The sequence below is a fragment of the Quercus suber genome, unplaced genomic scaffold (genome assembly GCF_002906115.3).
Source record: "Quercus suber isolate HL8 unplaced genomic scaffold, Cork oak 2.0 scaffold_108, whole genome shotgun sequence".
NCBI lineage: Eukaryota > Viridiplantae > Streptophyta > Magnoliopsida > Fagales > Fagaceae > Quercus > Quercus suber.
The window spans coordinates 212,737-228,332 of NW_027069573.1; the positions used below are offsets into that span (position 1 = coordinate 212,737).

Sequence of the window (15,596 nt, forward strand, 5' to 3'; positions counted from 1 at the left end):
GAGGTATTCAAACTTCAAAGGTGCTTCATGGAAAATGACATAGCAATTCATGTACCATTTTTTTTTCCTTCTGTATTTAGCTAGAACTTTACATTCTTATCTACAATCTCACATAGTTAATTGCCAATTGGACCGAAACTTCAGGACTTAGCAATCTAAACATAACTGAAAGACAAAGACATGGGAAATGAAGCTAAGGGCTTGAAGGGGGTATCAGACACTATAAACCTTTGGTGGGAATATAGAGTAACAAAAAAGCACACGATAAGATGGAAGTTTTTAAATATTTCTTTATAGGGGCCATCCGCAGCATATTCCACATGACATCATACATTGAAATCTTGGCTATAATATTAATAAGATAACTAGAACGCAGAGAGAGATTTACAATATCCTACAAGCCTAACTTTCATTCGTAAGAGTAGATGATATCTTTTCTCTTACACCTTTAGTCTTTTGAAAGCAGTAAACAGAATTGCCATATGTGTTCAATGTTTTCACCTGCAGCTAAGCCTTGCATCAGTGTAAGCAATGGCAAATTCCCATCTCGAAAATCTACAGTTACAAGAGCTGAAGTGACAATGTCTCCCAGCAAAAAAGCACAAGCATTTTCCCTGCATTGGCAATGAATGGCATTCCTTTTGCTGATTTACAAGTACAGGAAATTATAGAAAGGCAGTCTAAAAACTTAGCCAGGGAAGGTCCTCGTGAAGAGCCGCAGTTCCACCCTAAGTTTCTTGCAGAAGCATACGAAAGGTGCAGGGACATTTGTGCAGAATATGCCAAGACCTTCTATCCAGGTCCAACTTCATTTCCTTTCTTTCATCAGTCTGACAATATTATCCAATATCTAATATATTATTCAAGTCTCATATGGATGGTTCAATGATTCTCTTATGATGTATGATTGCTAATAGATTCCATTCAATAGGTACACATTTACACGCACATACACATAATATGAGTTTGTGAGTCAACACAAATTCTTCTCATGATGTTTGCCTTCAATTTTGACACTAGTATCTAATTCTATCCTTTTTTTTTTGTTTAAGTTTGTAGTTAAGTTTAAGGCACTGTCTTGATGCAGGAACTTTGCTAATGACCAAGGAGCGGCAGAAAGCGACATGGGCAATATATGGTNGTATCATTGGGTGATACAAGATTCTAAAGCAAGGTTGCACAAGAAGACAGATGTTCCAACAAAGCTTGGTTCGTTGAGTGCAAGACAATTACACAGCATCTTTGTAAAACACATGATTCCCTTGCATCATATAAGGCATATATGTCTTTATAGGTATATAACATACATTGCAGACTTGCAGTATCCACCGTATGTACATGTTGGACAATAATATATTATCAGTTTTAGCCAACCATTTTAATTTATTCTACAATCCCCTAATTTTGTCTGATTACATTAAATTATCATGCTTCCTAATGTTTTTATTTGTTGTCACATATTGTCAAATATATTATTGCTTCTGAATTCACAATGTTTCAAACTTATTGGTAAGAAAATGGAAGTGACATTTAATAGCCATATGATAGAAAAAGTACTTCTTTCTATTCGGCTGCCTATAATAAGATCAAAGAGACTTTGCACCCAAGAAAATGCCAAGATTTGAATTATATCCTTGATAGTACTTTGTAGAGGACTCATTCTTTTTTAGTACTATGATAGTTTTTTAGTATCGGACAAATCGGTGTCATTGTAAAAACATCTTTTCCTCTTTTGCACTCCAAAGAAGGTGTATATAATATGGGCTTAGGATACAAAGTACAAAAAATGATAGCACATTGCACAAACTGCCATATTAACATATCAACAATCATGAGGCAAATACATTAAATAATCTCAACCATTCATTTTCTAGATGAACTACCTAATTTGACAGATCAACTCCTAGTATTTTGGATTTTCTACAATTAAAAAATGGACACTATAAACCTTTGGTGGGAATATAGAGTAACAAAAAAGCACACGATAAGATGGAAGTTTTTAAATATTTCTTTATAGGGGCCATCCGCAGCATATTCCACATGACATCATACATTGAAATCTTGGCTATAATATTAATAAGATAACTAGAACGCAGAGAGAGATTTACAATATCCTACAAGCCTAACTTTCATTCGTAAGAGTAGATGATATCTTTTCTCTTACACCTTTAGTCTTTTGAAAGCAGTAAACAGAATTGCCATATGTGTTCAATGTTTTCACCTGCAGCTAAGCCTTGCATCAGTGTAAGCAATGGCAAATTCCCATCTCGAAAATCTACAGTTACAAGAGCTGAAGTGACAATGTCTCCCAGCAAAAAAGCACAAGCATTTTCCCTGCATTGGCAATGAATGGCATTCCTTTTGCTGATTTACAAGTACAGGAAATTATAGAAAGGCAGTCTAAAAACTTAGCCAGGGAAGGTCCTCGTGAAAAGCCGCAGTTCCACCCTAAGTTTCTTGCAGAAGCATACGAAAGGTGCAGGGACATTTGTGCAGAATATGCCAAGACCTTCTATCAGGTCCAACTTCATTTCCTTTCTTTCATCAGTCTGACAATATTATCCAATATCTAATATATTATTCAAGTCTCATATGGATGGTTCAATGATTCTCTTATGATGTATGATTGCTAATAGATTCCATTCAATAGGTACACATTTACACGCACATACACATAATATGAGTTTGTGAGTCAACACAAATTCTTCAGAAAGCGACATGGGCAATATATGGTAAGAATGTGTCCTAGATCATTGCAACTGAAATAGATTTTGATTTGCAAGAAAATCAAAGGAAATAAATCTTTAATAATAACAACCATGTGCGTAAGAAAGTCATTATTTTTCACCGTTAGATGGTTAGCTAATCTATTGAGAATCCATAGCCAACCCAAAAATTTGGGACTAAGGCTTTTCGACCAACAAACTAGGCAGTGCTAAACCGATACCAACCATTGTGACAGAAGTCAAGGGGTTCCATTTAGAGCTATTCTAACTGATCCTAAAACTCTACATACACTTAAAGAAATTGTAAAATTAGCAACTGAATATTTTGGTATTTCTTTATGAATAATGAACTGCTTCTCTATAGTTTGGTGCAGGAGAACAGATGAACTCGTCAATGGCCCTAATGCTGGTCATATGAGCTCTGCGGTTCTTAATGGATGGGAAGACAGACTGCAAGACATTTTTAATGGACGCCCTTATGACATGCCCGATGCTGCACTAACGGATACTGTTTTCAAGTTCCCTTTAGACATTAAGGTGCTTGGGATTTCTGCCTTTTAAGTTGATTTTTTTTAGTTGAGATCCATTTCTTAGTGCACTGACCATGCTATTTTATTCACTTCATAATTTTTTTTCTTCATTCAAAAAAAAAAAAAAAAAAAATCATATTCCTAGTGCCTTGCTTGTAATAAAACAAACCTTTCATTCATATATTTTTCTGAAATATCACACTTTGATACATTTCATTTTCTTTTCAATCATAGTCATTTAGGGACATGATCGAAGGGAGAATGGATACAGGGAAATGTCGCTATAAAAACTTTCAACAACTCTACCTTTACTGCTACTCTGTGGCTGGAACAGTTGGCCTAATGAGTGTTCCAGTGATGGGAATTGCACCCGAGTCTCCAGTTTCAACTCAAACTATAGATAATGCAGCACTCTACTTGGGTATTGGAAATCAACTGACCGACATTCTCAGAGATGTGGGAGAGGAGTAAGTTAAAACTATAGTACTTCACTTTCTCCCCCATTGACTCATTCAATCTCTCCAACCTTTGTTTGGGTTCTTCTTTCAGTGCTTCAAGAGGGAGAGTTTATCTTCCACAAGATGAGCTTGCACAGTTTGGATTATGCGACGAGGATGTTTTCACAGGGAAAGTCACTGATAGGTGGAGAGAGTTCATGAAAGAGCAGATTACAAGGGCAAGGCTATACTTCAACCTGGCAGAGGTGAGAGCTTCTCAGCTTGACAAGGCTAGCCGTTGGCCAGTATGTACCACTTCATAAATTCTCACTCTTCCTCTCATAAAAGTTTAAAAAAGCATTATTCTAGCATCTAAACATCTGTGGTGTTTTTGCAGGTATGGACATCCTTACTATTGTATCGTAAGATCTTGGATGCAATTGAAGATAACGATTACGATAACTTGACAAAATTAACGAGCTTATGTTGGGAGGACTACGAAACTTCTCACGTTGCCTCTAGCTTACACCAGATCTCTATCGGCACCTAGCTTGATCCTTAACTGATAGCTTTTTGTAAATGCGAGTTGTAAAACATGTTTATCTTTACTTTGAAAGACTAGAATCTTGGTCTGTCCGATTATTGAAATTGCTTGCAACATATATATTAGGGAAGAACTTTGGAGGTTCTCAGGTCAAATAGTAGCATCCAATTGCGAACTCAATTACCTAGAAATTCATTGTTAAACAATTATCATCACATTTAGTAATTGTTAAATACAATTTTTTTTCCATCTACACCATGTTTTGTTTAGCCGAATTCTATTAGTTGCTTGGTTTAAACAAATTGATATGCTACTAAATCAAATCATTTTTCGCAACAAAACAATGATCCAAAAACTTAATCATGTTCAAATATTCACTTTTGAGTAATTTGATTAGTTAAGTGTTGAAGTATATTTATAAAAGAGTGAGGGCTTAATATATTGTAATTTTGGTCTATATTTGAGCAAGAGATAGATATATATTTGGTCAATATTGTCTTATAATTTCAAGGAATTTTAACAAATTATATGAACTTTAATTAATGAATAATATATATATATATATATATATGAAAATTAGTGTTACACCGGTAATAGTCGACACCGAAAAAGTACACTGATAATGACCAGTACTGAAATATATCGTTCTTTGTACCATACCAAAACGGTCTTTGTTATGAAATTGATTTCCTTAATTACATCATTGTTTTCTTTATTTGGCTACTTACATTGTCATGTGCTTATGGTTTGTACATATATTGTAAATGTACTATATCATTAATGATGATTAATTCTTCTAATACCTTGAGATTTTAATTTTTGTGTACTAATATCCTACAAGATATTGTCAACATTAGCCATCTAAACTCCTAAGAAAATAAGAAAAAAATTTACTTTATATCCAATTCCATTAAAAAAACATATTTTTTTTTAGAAAAATAAACAACTTTCACAGTGGATTTTTGTTATGAACACACACCAAAACCTATATACATTTTCAAGAGCAAACACTGCGGGCCACCAACATGCTCAAATTTTAGTTTATCATCACATGCTAAATTCTTGAATTCCCTTTGAATGCTACGGCTTTGATCTTTCTTCTATATGCTGAAATTGTTCTGATCAAGACACATGGTTATTTGTTAACGAACATACGTGTTGAATTGATTTCTTGTATTACAATAGGTTTTCACATGAAATTAATATAATACCATTTCTTAATCCTATGACATAGCATTTGAATTTTCTAATTTTTGGTGATATACTTAGATGGAAAAGTGACGTTAAATTCCTCTTTAGAAAAGGTAGAGTGATATAAACAATGGTAATCAAGTGAAAAATAATAATTTATAGAATTATGAACTCTCAAGAGATTTTGATGCAAAAGAAACTTGAAATCTCGTACGCCTTACATACAATTCTCGTACGCCCGTAATTCTCTAAACTTTATTTTTTCACTTGATTTACATTGTTTCCATTATTGTACCTCTACTAAAGAGGAATTAATACTCTAAACCTCATATCCCATTTGTATGATGGGAGAATTGAAGAATTGAAAATTTTCTTTTGAAAACTTGAGGAAAATACTTTTCCTCCTCCGTTGCCTTTGAAAACATGTACATTTAAATCTTAGATCTCATATGAAGTATGATGTACTTGTAATTAATCTTCACTTGCTTCTTTGAATTCAATTGCTAAATTTGAATCAAGAAAAATTGAAAGAATCAAGAGAGATACTTAATTACTTTGGTTTGGATATTTGTCATCTAGTTAGAACTTGGTTTGACAAGATTCTAGTCATTCTATGGATTCCGGTCCAGAAGTAAGTGGCCATAGAATTATAATTTTCTCCAATATCTTATATAAATTCATTTATCTTTATACATTAAACAAGCAATAAAGAAATAAAATTTTGGATTATAAAAGGTCTTATCTTTAACATCCTAAAAAATTATTTCTGCAAGTTTTAAATTGAAAGTTGCTTAAACAAAAAGAAAAATAAATGAATTTAGTATGTTATGCCATATATATCTTGTAAATTCACCCACATATGTTACTCATGAGTTGGCATAGATATGTGTAGCATGATAATTATTGTATATGGCTCATGAGTCATGACCATGACAATCACATGAAACTCATGATTTTTGTGATTTTTTGTTAATATAATTGGTAAAGTCTTTGTTCTAAAAAAGAGAAAAAGAAAAATGATAAAGTATTTTGTTATCAAACAAGGATATGAGTTTAGGTTAAGTTTTTTGGACAATCGGTAATTTAACATAGTATCAGAAGGGATATGAATTTGAATCTCGCCTATACCAACTATATCGTATCTAAATAATATATATCTATGAATGTATATATGTTTATATAAATTCATAAAATAAATCGTTTAACATCTCAATTTTCAATTCAATAAATAATTAAATGCTTTGAACATCTTAGTCAATTAAAAATATCGATTTACTATCACATCTCTAAAATCTAATTGGCAATAAAATCCAAACTTACATGAAAAGTAATTTATATGTAACCTAAACGTTTAGGGTACCCCATTTTTAAAAACAGAATACCGTTTTTAAAAACAAAAATTGGTAGGTCCCAAATCTTTTATAGCCTATTTTCATAAAATGGTTCTAAAAATTAAGTATGCAAAATGATTTTCAGAAAACACCCAAAAGGTGTTTTTTATTTTTTTACCACTGCTCACATTATATTATAATAATAATCATTCGTTAAATCGTTCATCAAGGACCCTGGGTTTTGTAGCAAAGGTAAGTTTTGGCTATGCTGTTGAGGATTGCAACAGCAAGACTAGGTTTTGCCGTGACAACAACTGTGAACCAAGGATGACAATTGACCAAGAGTATTAGCATAACTCATGTAAAATAAGATGAAGCTCAAAATATAGTCATTGAAGTACAAAAATCTCCAACATCAAATTATGGACCATTTATGCAAAATTAATGGAATTTTACTACCGTGTTTGTACAAATATACAATTTACTGGAGCTTATTCAAAATGATTTTTTTTTTTTTTTTAAGAGTGAAAAAAAAGAGTGGATAGTGATTGTTATGTGTAAAGAGAGAGAAATGATTAAAAAAATAAAAAATAAAATTTTTTTAATTAAATAGATAATCATATGTGAGTGTTTTGAAAAAATGTTAGCTAAAATAGAAAGAGTAGATTTTATTCTAAAATAAACAATAATTTTTGTATAAATTGATGCCATGCATATGTGATTTGCATTTTTGTCCAAAAAGCTTGACAACTTTTTTATTGGAAATATCTTAAGAAACATACCCCTGCCATTGAGAGAGAGAGAGAGAGAGAGAGAGAGAGAGAGAGAGAGAGAGAGAGAGAGAGAGAGAGAGAGAGAGAGAGAGAGAGAGAGAGAGAGAGAGAGAGAGAGAGAGAGAGAGAGAGAGAGAAAACGTTTCTACTTTATCAATAATGGCTTCTGTCCTCCCCTAGCCGACATGGTCATTTCGAATGATAGACTAAGCCTCAAATCAACTTGACTTGACCAAGATACCCCCTAAAAATGGAAAGTAATATTGTTGATTGATGTTCACAGTAGGTGATTTGTATCTTCATCAACTAAGCCACAAAGTTGCTAGAGATTATGATATATTGGAGCAACACTATCTACTTAATATAAGACACCGAGAAATAGCCTTAGAGAACGACATAGGATAGGTGCTGTGAAATTATTTTCTTCATGTCAAATAGTATTTTTTGGTATTTCGATGGAAATATTCGGATTAAAATCTCCCTCCCTACTAAAAAGTGTATAAAACATAATCCTTCCCAAATTATATTGACTAAGAAATTGACATAATCAGCTCCATTCCAAATGATTATGTTACTAGCTTTATACACACATAATCTCTTTACTTTTTATACTACTGATTTACTTGTACCAAATACTAATTTTTCTCACATGTGCTAAGAGTCTAGTAACTCAACCAGCATCTTTTAATGTTTTCAAAGATGTCAAGACTCAAGGGTTCAAATCCTCCCTCCTCCAATTTTAGAAGCATCATGGAAAATTCACCCCAAATGAGAATCATTTATTGCAATAACTTGTTCTCTTGCTTTGCAAGATTCCAGACAATAATGTTCATTCATTTTAGAGTCTACAAAAGGTGTGGCATACTTTACTATTAATTACTTATGCAAAATACAAGTGCGCAAGTAAGAAGCGCATCTGGTGTAGTGGTATCATAGTACCCTCCCACGGTACTGACCAGGGTTCGATTCCCTGGATGCGCACACACCTTTTTATTTTTTTTTTTCTAATCTCCAATCCCAGCAATCTTACATAAACTACACATATTTTGGATGCACACACACCTTCTTTTTTTTTTTTTTTTTTAATCTCCAATCCCAGCAATCTTGCATAAACTACACATATTTTGTCATGATCTCATATTTTGTCATATTCTCTTACCATGATTCTTCCGACAAAATCTACTTTTCACATATTTTGTCATGTTCTCTTGTCATGCTTCTTCTGACAAAATCTACTACCTAGTAATGTTCCTTCACCTCTACGTGCATAAATGAGTTTCTTTTGACTTTTCTTTTGGCTTTTTGTCATTTCAAACCTTTTTTTTTTTTTATGATAATTTTTTATCCCCAATCTCACTGATATGGCGAATTTGCACGAAATGAAAGTAGAATAAATGACATAATAAAAATCATGATCTATCTTTTCTTAATAATATGATGAACATCTTACTAAATATCGGCCATTGCGCAAGTGACTATGACATTTGACATTTCACAAGTGGGGTGTGAGATGTTTAAGCACTGGGGTCTTAACTTCCTAAAGTCCTAACCAACCATGACGATAATTACTACTAACGAATTTTTGGTTAGGAAAGGAGGACTCGGGCCTAATTCAAAGCACAAAGTAATGCTCATCAATGGTGTTATGAGATCAGGGTTAGCTAACCGGCTAAAAGTATTAAGCCGCAGGAATATCGAGTTGTAACAATTTGTATTAGCAATGCATCAAGCAATAATATACACATTTCAAGAGTTTGTTTTAAAAGTACTTATCAATTGTAGAAAATAATATCATTTACTCATCATTTTAGTTAAAAAGAAGTATTTTTCAATAGTTGGTGCTTAAATTCCATGCTCTATATTTTCATGACATGAATGCCTAAAATTTATAAAGAAGACATTCAAAACCAATAGGTGCATTACAATTCACAATTACTGTCAGATCTTCCCCATTGAATTTAATTTTTGGTTTATAATGCTCTAATTTGTGCCAAGTAGCATTTTTCATTTGTCAAAAGTTTTGTAGTTTGATTGACACCTAGTGCTTTCACCGAATGTATTCAAAGTTCAAATTCTCCCCCCCCCATTATCAATCAGAAAAATAGATAAAGGCATTGTCACTAGCATCAATGCATCAAGACAACTAATAAAAAATTTATAAAAAAAAAAAAAAAAAAAAGAAGTAGATGGGTGATGATAGATCTATTATCATGTGTTTGTGTTGTGTACATATTTATACAATTTAATGATAAAAATGGATGCATCATAATTATGATATGCATATCCCTTCCCAGAATTTCAGTATGGCATTCAAACCCTTTGAGATGTCTTAATTTATTAAAAATCACCATATATACTTTTAGATTTTCTTTGGGGGAGTTGTTGTATTAGGTCTGTGGAATAATGAGCTTAAATTTGGTTTATATAAATCCCTTAAATTTCACAGCATTTACTATGCGTCTGTAGTCTAGCATTTTCAAAGTGATGGTCACTCCATAAGTATAAGTACTTGTGGAGTGTAGGGGGGCAAGGGCCGGGGTTCAAGTCTCCAAGAGTGAGTTTCACACATATACACACTTAGATTATACTAAAATAGAATTCTATCTTTTATAAAATAATAATAATAAAAGTGCTTTGTTTGCTTCCTGCAGCTAATGAGCTAGAAATGGGAGGTCTCAAGATTTTAGGACAATTATGGACAACCGGTTTTAGTGTATAAACACTGAAAACTATTGTTTAAGTAGCAGTACCAAACACCCTCTTGAGTTTTTCTTTTCTTTTCTTTTTTTCTTTCTAAAAGCATTGGATATAACAAAAATAATTTCTTATCTCTCATTTTTCTATTTTATATTTTGGGTTAATTTTTTTTCTTTTTTTTAAAGGCAAAAGGGAAAGCTAACAGAGCTTACAATACGAGGACTATAAACCTTTGACGAAGGCTGGGCCATCCAAACAGGTGTATGTTACTATCAATAAATTTGACTGGGATTCTAAACACTTTGAGAAAATCTATCATGTATTCACCCTCTCATATGGGGGTAAATCATACATCTACACAAACATGGGATAAAGTCAGCTCGGGTTTGAGATTAACCTGCCAATTGAATGGATTACCAAGTTACTCAAATGAATGATAGCTATTTTTTTTAGAGAGAGAAAGGATTGAATATTGAATTTGAAAATGAAAAGGAAAAAAAAAAAGGATGGGAAGTGATTGAGTTTTGATCAAATCAATGAGTGAATGGCACCCAATCTCTAAATATGGCCGAATTGTTATGTTATTTTCAATCAAGTCGGTTTGGGCGAGTGAGAAACCACCCAAATTGATACCCAAATCGAGAATCATTGGTTTCAAGTGTCAAAGATCGTGATCAATTGTCCCACCATTCAAAACCATCCATGAGTCTTCAGGTCAGATTGGATCGGATGGGTGAGTTGAGTTTAGTAGGTCTTTGGATAGCCCTAACCCTAGGGATGTCAAAAAATCTCAACACTACTTGACCCATCTTGCTTTGTGTGAGTTTTTCTTGCTCCAAAGAGACAACAAAATGGGGACGGGTTTTGCTTGCCCAACCTCATCTCAGCGCTCTATGTGTGTATATAAATTATTTTTATATAGAATTTAATCGCTATTACACAAATCTAATTTATAATATGTTTTTGTTGTACATATTCTATTACCATAGTCCAAAACTTGCTTTCTCTCCCATTTAGCATTCTCATAACCCCATTCCTAGTGACATCTCTGCCAAAACTTGGCAAAGACCTCTTCACCTCTCTTGACACTTAATGGCTCAGATTCGTGCCATTATTGCCAAATCTGCAACCATCATTCACCCTTAATTGGTTTCATGAATTTCATTTGACTTGCATCCGTGGACTTTCAAATGGTCAAGATAACGTTTCTACTTTATCAATAATGGCTTCTGTCCTCCCCTAGCCGACATGGTCATTTCGAATGATAGACTAAGCCTCAAATCAATTTGACTTGACCAAGATACCCCCTAAAAATGGAAAGTAATATTGTTGATTGATGTTCACAGTAGGTGATTTGTATCTTCATCAACTAAGCCACAAAGTTGCTAGAGATTATGATATATTGGAGCAACACTATCTACTTAATATAAGACACCGAGAAATAGCCTTAGAGAACGACATAGGATAGGTGCTGTGAAATTATTTTCTTCATGTCAAATAGTATTTTTTGGTATTTCGATGGAAATATTCGGATTAAAATCTCCCTCCCTACTTAAAAGTGTATAAAACATAATCCTTCCCAAATTATATTGACTAAGAAATTGACATTATCAGCTCCATTCCAAATGATTATGTTACTAGCTTTATACACACACAACCTCTTTACTTTTTATACTACTGATTTTACTTGTACCAAATACTAATTTTTCTCACATGTGCTAAGAGTCTAGTAACTCAATCAGCTCTTTTAATATTTTCAAAGATGTCAAGACTCAAGGGTTCAAATCCTCCCTCCTCCAATTTGAGAAGCATCATGAAAAATTCATCCCAAATGAGAATCATTTATTGCAATAACATGTTCTCTTGCTTTGCAAGATTCCAGACAATAATGTTCATTCATTTTAGAGTCTATAAAAGGTATGGCATACTTCACTATTAATTACTTACGCAAAATACAAGTGCGCAAGTAAGAAGCGCATCTGGTGTAGTGGTATCATAGTACCCTCCCACGGTACTGACCAGGGTTCGATTCCCTGGATGCGCACACACTTTTCTTTTCTTTTTTTAATCTCCAATCCCAGCAATTTTGCATAAACTACATGTATTTTGTCATGATCTCATATTTGTCATATTCTCTTGCCATGATTCTTCTGACAAAATCTACTTTACATATTTTGTCATAATCTTATATTTTGTCATGTTCTCTTGTCATGCTTCTTCCGACAAAATCTACTACCTAGTAATGTTCTTTCACCTCTACATGCATAAATGAGTTTCTTTTGGCTTTTTGTCATTTCAAACCTTTTTTTTTATATAATAATTTTTTATCCCCAATCTCACTGATATGGCGAATTTGCATGAAATGAAAGTAGAATAAATGACATAATAAAAATCATGATCTATCTTTTCTTAATAATATGATGAACATCTTACTAAATATCGGCCATTGCGCAAGTGACTATGACATTTGACATTTCACAAGTGGGGTGTGAGATGTTTAAGCACTGGATTCTTAACTTCCTAAAGTCCTAACCAACCATGACGATAATTACTACTAACGAATTTTTGGTTAGGAAAGGAGGACTCGGGCCTAATTCAAAGCACAAAGTAATGCTCATCAATGGTGTTATGAGATCAGGGTTAGCTAACCGGCTAAAAGTATTAAGTCACAGGAATATCGAGTTGTAACAGTTTGTATTTGCAATGCATCAAGCAATGATATACACATTTCAACAGTTTGTTTTAAAAGTACTTATCAATTGTAGAAAATAATGTCTCATCCAAAAACTTGGGGCAAAGATATTCGGTTCTAGGCCAGATACTAACACTAACTGAATCTAGAAAATGTCTAAATGAAACCTAGTCAAACATAAACATTAATGAGTTATTCTACCAGCTATTTATTGTTTGATTAACTAATTAACCAACTCCTTCAAACTTCTTAGGCTGGATTTAGAAAATCTGCAAACTAACTAAATATTGGCCAGTATGTGACACAGAGAGCCTCCTGTAACCTGTTAGCCACAAAAATCATAAAGTACTAGCAATTATGCCATAGATCTCCTACAACTCTGTTAGTTCAAAATGATCTTAAATTATGCTTATATTCAAAGCAATTCGTTTGGACTCAGGATGCCTAAGAAATGGCATAACAGGATTAACAACAGAGCATAAAACACTGTTGTGCACTTAATAGGCAAGAAGTTAAGCTGTACAGAGCTAAGGAAACTAACTAATTTTAGCCTGAAAATCCATTGCAGACATTCCCCAATCCAAAACAGAAAACCAAAAAAGAAACAAAGAAGAAAATTAATCTGGTCATTCCTTCTTCACATGCAAAATCGATGGCTATCTGAAACATAAATGATTCCAAAACAAATCCAAGAATTATCCACTAGTACACAACTTTGAGTCATCCTCACAAATATGAGGCATAAAAAAGGACAAAGTTTTGCTCCAAGCCTCCAACCAATTACATGCCAATCTATAAACCAATCATATGTATTATTTAAACAAGTCACATAACTCATTAAACAGACCATGTAGTGTGTTGGAAGGAATTTTTCTCAAAACCAGTTTGGAGATTAACTTTACTTAAAAAATAGGTATATCTTCTAATTACATACTACATGTGCATTGGATGATCATGAATTTTTCTAAATCATCTGGAATATTATATACAGATATGTTAGATATTGTCAATTCTGAATAGCAAGAAAAAAGTTCTGATTGTAGAATCCAGTTTAATGGTCTACAACCTATAAGGTGCCTCATTTTAGGGCCGAAAACTGAGTCATATTTTAGATATATATTTCCAAAGAAATAGAGAATGGAATGTATCTAAGAAAAATAAAGGCCATATTAATTTGAAGTATTAATTTAAATTATGGTATCAATTCATAATTTCATATCCAATGTCATAATCATGGATATTCACATATTGGGTTTCAACTGTATGAAGCACACATTCTGACATTCTCTGAACAAGTAAAGATTCCTATATCATAAGTATGTTTAGTTAGCTCAAGGTTTAAGAAAAGGCTTGGACATAATTTATTTACCTAAGATTTAGAGAAAAGGCTTGGGTATAATATTCGTAACTTATTATTTTTTTTCCTCCTTAAATACCCAAATTATTAAATCAACAGAAAAAGAACAAAGCATTTCTACCAAAAGAATGAAACTTTAAGATCATATCCAACAAGTAATAGCAACTAATCAAGAAAACTATTTCCAATTTTCAACAAATGGACTCAGCCACCATTCACAAAAAATAGAAGATAATGGGGATACTGAGATACTATCCAGCCATGACTAAAGCTATACATTTGTGATAACAGTATCCCTGTTATCGACTAATTGCAATTCAACCTCAATCTCTTCTCTATGGAGGAAATGAAGCAGAGCGGTTAAGCCTTGGATTGGCTATCCTCTTATCCTCTTCAAGAGAGGTCATAACAAGATTGGAAGGGTTCTCAATCATCATTTTAGCAATCAGGTAGCCAGAAATGCTCCACGTCTGTACTTCCTGGCTTGCTTTCCAATGTAACGCCAGTCTTACCATCATAATACTCCGGACAGCCATCCTTGGAAAGCCGTTGCTCTACCAGTTCAGTTGCCCACTTTACGATTTGAGGCCTTCCAGTCTTGATGCATGCTGCTTTAAGTAGCCACACCAGAACTACAAAAACATCCCCGACCACCAAATCAGCACAAAACTTGTTACACAATATGAATAGATATTTCTCGTTTATCAAAATGCAGTTTATTTCTTAGCTGATGGTTTCTAAATTGATGCATTGTCTTTGAAGGGCCTAAACAACTAGGAAACACTGCCCCCNTGCAATTTACATTCTGAGCTTTGTGTTCATGATTTTCACCTGGCCAAGAGCCACCATTATGGTAACTCCACCGTGTGTTCTTTGGATCAAAACCAGTCACAGTCCTCCAGTCATGTCCCTCCAGTGCTGGGTAAACTATCTTCAAAGGCATCTCCCCAACCAAGTCCTCCCAGCGCTCCTCAACAAGATCCATTATCACTGTAGCCTGTGCACCTGTGGCTAGACAGCTCAATATGGCGATGCAATTCCCAAGTAAGAACCACCTGAAGTCCATGCGAGCTGGGCTGACATTGCCAATTAAATACCCTCCTCTCAAGGGCATGAAATCAAACACCCAATCAGGGATAGACTCTGGGATGACATTAAATTTATTAACAGCAGTGTGGGAGTACTCCGTTTTGTACCGGTATATTTTATTTAACTGTGTAAAGTCGAGCCAGTAGTACTGCTGTATGTGAAAGTTGAGAGCTGTGATCCGCTTATCAATTTGCTCCATTAATTTTTCATCATCATGCTCTGGTTTCAG

General features: G+C 33.6%; 2 non-coding genes and 1 pseudogene across 2 annotated transcripts; all 3 read left to right on the forward strand.

Moving 5' to 3' along the window:
- The first annotated feature begins 482 nt into the window (after window positions 1-482).
- On the forward strand, window positions 483-4,335 carry LOC136068298 (phytoene synthase 2, chloroplastic-like; annotated as a pseudogene).
- Window positions 4,336-8,442: 4,107 nt separating this feature from the next.
- On the forward strand, window positions 8,443-8,513 carry TRNAG-CCC (transfer RNA glycine (anticodon CCC)). Its single transcript has one exon. It is a non-coding gene; the product is annotated as a tRNA-Gly (tRNA).
- Window positions 8,514-12,202: 3,689 nt separating this feature from the next.
- Window positions 12,203-12,273, forward strand: TRNAG-CCC (transfer RNA glycine (anticodon CCC)). Its single transcript has one exon. It is a non-coding gene; the product is annotated as a tRNA-Gly (tRNA).
- Window positions 12,274-15,596: the final 3,323 nt, after the last annotated feature.